Source organism: Lycium barbarum, unplaced genomic scaffold, assembly GCF_019175385.1.
Source record: "Lycium barbarum isolate Lr01 unplaced genomic scaffold, ASM1917538v2 unchr_scaffold_05, whole genome shotgun sequence".
Classification (NCBI taxonomy): Eukaryota; Viridiplantae; Streptophyta; class Magnoliopsida; order Solanales; family Solanaceae; genus Lycium; species Lycium barbarum.
In genome coordinates this window covers 114,559-118,996 of record NW_026843402.1, presented here as the reverse complement: position 1 = coordinate 118,996, position 4,438 = coordinate 114,559, and the positions used below count along the sequence as shown (strand labels likewise).

The 4,438-nt window shown below is 37.6% G+C and overlaps 1 long non-coding RNA gene across 1 annotated transcript; it reads right to left on the bottom strand.

The window, feature by feature from the left end:
• Nucleotides 1–1,309: 1,309 nt before the first annotated feature.
• On the bottom strand, nt 1,310–4,156 carry LOC132625563 (uncharacterized). The gene is made up of 3 exons (XR_009576902.1): nt 3,980–4,156; nt 3,707–3,898; nt 1,310–1,630 (listed from the first exon to the last, which is right to left on the bottom strand). It is a non-coding gene; the product is annotated as an uncharacterized LOC132625563 (long non-coding RNA).
• Nucleotides 4,157–4,438: the final 282 nt, after the last annotated feature.

Below are 4,438 nucleotides of genomic sequence, written 5' to 3'. Positions count from 1 at the left end.
CCAATTCGATAAACGTCCCGTTTTGTAATTCCCGAAACTAATTTCCGAAATTCCAAATTTATCCTCGGCCTTCCCCGATGTCTTAACATTTATGATTCCATAACCAACATAGTCATATTCACCAAAATCAAAATATTTCCTTATAACACACAAATCGTAATTATTTCTCGATTTCCCGTTATACGAAAACATGGGACATAACAATTCTATTCTTGGAAATCCAAGTTTAATTTTGGCCACTATTCATTTAGCGCAATTGAAACCTATTCCTTACATTTGGTTGAAAGAATGTTCAAACCTTCCTAACTTTTGCTATTGTGTCCGAATCTCTCCGAAACTTTCGTAGATGGCTTTATGGAGCCTAAAGTCTGTGATTTGTGTCCGCCGCCTCGATTTGACTCAAGGTGGGCCCGCAAGCCCCGAGGCTTTCCTTATTTGGTTTGTTTGGCTCATTTTCGCTCGATATGAAAAGTAATCATTTGCCTATGACGCAAAGGTCCGTTTGAAATTTCCTATATCGTTATTGAACGTTTGCACTATGAATGATGTTAGATTTTCGGAAAGTGACCTGTGAATTGTTTTTCAAAGGTTTTGCAGTTTGGAACTTCGTAACTTCCATATATTAACTTTGATCGACCTGACTCCTACTCCGAGCCTTCTGGCGTCGGTATATGCCTATATGTAATTATATGTCGAGTCTTGTAAATTACTTTTGATATGCATATGGTTTCTGCACTACTCCGTTCGTGCCATTCGCTATGATTTCGTTCGTCGGTACCCGGGCCGGCTTTGTGATCGTGCGCGCTATACCATATTCGGAAGTATGATGTGTTACGGTTTCTGAGGCCTCGCCATAGGGCCGGTTACCGTCTATGCAGTTATGATGTGATATGGCATTTGATATGTTCTGATGATGTGGTATGTTTGTGATACGATTTGTCTGGAGACTGTACGGAGATTTGAAAAACTTCTGGAGTATGATGTGTTGTGGCACCAGCGTCAGGGGTGACCACGTTCCTAAGCCCTATACATGATTTTTTTTTATTTGCATTTGTACATTTATCTTCCGTACAGGTTTGACTTGCTACTTTGACGTTTGTGTTTGTTCCTTCTGACTCCAGTTAGGATTGTGATTTCTGTACTTTCTGCTTTACATACTCAGTACTTCTCCCGTACTGACCCCCTGTTCTTCGGGGGGCTGCTGTCACGCCCCAAAACCCACCCTAGACGTGACCGGCATCCGACGTCATGAACAACATCGGAAGAACCTAAACGACATAATAATAATACTTGAACCCGCCAGGTTCAATATTCGCCTCCAACAATTTATAAATTAAATGTAACACATGAATTAAATCAGCGGAAGTCTTTATAAGCAATGGCCATCAACGTGGCAAACACCCATTAAGTCGTACGAGACTTTTGACAATCTACCAACAATTCTGACAACTATCTATGGAGCTTCTAAGAGACATAACAATCGTCAAACTTCGGGACGCAGCCCGGAAATCTAGAATAATAAATGAAACGGAAAGTGTCCCACGAACAAGGATGTGGGCTCACCAAATCCACAGCAGTAGCAAGTCCTATTAAGCGTCGAAAGTATCACGAACCTGCTCTTCTTCGTTACCTAACATACCATCAAAAACAACAATGGTATGCCTGAGTACTTTTGTACTCAGTGAGTGCCTCGGGGACAACAAGTATTATGAAAATAAAATATAATAATATATAAAGAAATCAGTTCTGAAAAAGATAGCATAAAAACAGCCATTCCACTTTGTGATTCTCAATATCATTTGTTAAACAGTTTACAAATCCATTAATCAATATAGAAACAAGTATTCAACATGTGTATCTCCATAAGAATTATCAAAAATCAATTATGAAGTCTTTTGTTAAGTTACAACTTTTAATTATGCCTTTCAAATTGATCATGATTGTCAACAACGGTTCCATGAGAGATTACGAATATTACACATATACGAATATTTTACATACTGACACAAGCCCAAGAATCAATCACATCGAGGGAATGACCGTAGGGTTCCCTTGTCACAACTCACCACACCGAATTATAAAATCTCGGTGACCACTCATCCTCCCGAATGGCTAGGCATAAACACACCGGGATATGAAATCCCCGGTAACCACTCATCCTCCCGAATGGCTAGGCACACTGCGCAATACACCGAAATATAGATTCACGGTGGCTACTCTTCCTCCCGAATAGCAAGGCCATTAATGCACCCCAGGTAGCGAACCCGGGAGTGGCCACTCCTCCTCCCGAATGGCAAGGCAATTAATACACTAGGATCCATAGTGGCTACTCCTCCTCCCGAATAGCAAGGCAAACAGAACAACAAAGTCCATGGCATAGAAGCCGATTCACCAATTGTCTCAAAACAGTCATACCGTCAATAACATTTAAGTTCATTACACATATCGATCAACGAAAGGCATATCAATTTAACTCTTTACCATTTACCATGCCAAGAATTTCACTTACGAATTCTATATCACTACAAGCCACTCACAGGAAACAAGATAGAAAGCAAGCCACTCATAGGCAAACTAATCAATCAATCGATACTCCTGGTTAGGAAACCACGGAGGCTAATCGTCCTCTGGACAAACACAACTTTACCATACAGTTACAAAAACACAAACAAAAATACAAATAATGTCATATTACTAAATTATCAATTATGGCTTAGGGCCGAACCTCACTTCTCAAGTCATCATCCCAAATAGAGGCATTTCAAGTTACCACCGATTGAAAATCTTATTCAAATATCTTATTCAAATTTCAAGTTTAAGAAACCCATTTTACAACAAAACAAGTTGAAGGTCTAACCTTTAGAAGATTTAAGTTCAATCATCCAATAATGGGGAAAAGCGAGTTTCACAAAGTAGTATAGTTCGTGTAAGGTTCGATGCGGGCTTGACCCTACACACGCATGACCTTGTCTAAAAGAAATCATCTTTGTAGTCAAATTATCATTACGGAGCATTATGCCATATTGAAAGGATAAGTTATTCCGACCAATGTTTGAAAACGTATAACTTCTTTACGAAAGATTTCCATGTCTTAAATCATCAATGAGAATATCATTACCAACCCTTAACCATCATTATTAAACATATCTTATAGAGGAAAACATTCATAATATCACATACATATATAGGGTTTGTTACAATCTAGGTTTAATGTGGGTTTGTCCTCTCACACACATTAACCACCATTTAAACATGAATTAGAGTTCAAGGAACATGAAAAGATTTCTTTTCCTTTCATTCATTAAAGGATCTTGAATAATATTTATACTTCCAAATTCAAGAACAACAACATCAACAACAATCACAACAATTATTTTATATCAATATCCAACTAATTCTATCCATTTAATCATACCAAAACAGCCCACAAATCATTTGATATCCAAAAATCATAACCGAGCTTTCAATGCCATTTTCTCTATTCTAACCCGTCAAATCTATCAATGATAAGGGTAAGAACATTATTAAAATCTTAGACATACATTAGGGTTTTGTATGAGAAGTTCACCCTTTCTATTCAATAAAGAACCTTCAAGAAAAGAAGTCATGCATTCCAAAATAAGATTTTTCAAAAGAGACATACGAATCAAAATCAAAGAGTTTATAAAAAAAATCGATCAAAAGAGTATGTTCAAAAGAGGCATACCTTAATTTGTTAAACAAGATTTAACAATTCACTTTTCTATTGAAGAACACCCAAAACCTAGCTTGAATCACTTTGGAAGGAAATATGTTGCAAACCCTTAATTGCTCCAAAACCTGAATTAAAGACTTGAATTTTGGAGAAGATTTCCCAAATCTTGATTCTTGAATCTTGAGATGGGTTTTCTTGAAAACCCTATATTAGGAATGATGATTTATTGTTTAGATTACAAGGATATATGTTAGAATTGAGTTGGAATAATTAGAATGGACTTACCTTGGTGTTCTTGATGTTGGAGGAGAGTAGGAGGTCGTTCTAGGGTTTGAAGGAATGAAAAATAATGAGTTGAACTGATATGGACGAATATATATTGTTCTGTGAAAGTGAAATTTACGACCTGAACACTGCTGGTCGTAAAGTCAGTTTACGGGCCGTAAATTGATTTACGGACCGTATTCTGCACGTTGGACTGCACTGTGTCGCTTCAGTAAAATGGCCATAACTCCTTGCACAGATGTCCGTTTGACCCCCGTAACATACCGTTGGAAAGGTATTTCAATGCTCTACAACTTTCATCAAGGAAGTTTTCCCAAATTAGAAATACGTTTTGAAATACGGGCCGTAAAGTGAAATACGGTCCGTATTTAACCATATGACCTCAAAATGTCAAATTCCAGAATGTTCAGAAATTCTTGGTTTCAGTTTACGGGCACTGTTCATGGTCGTAAATTGAAA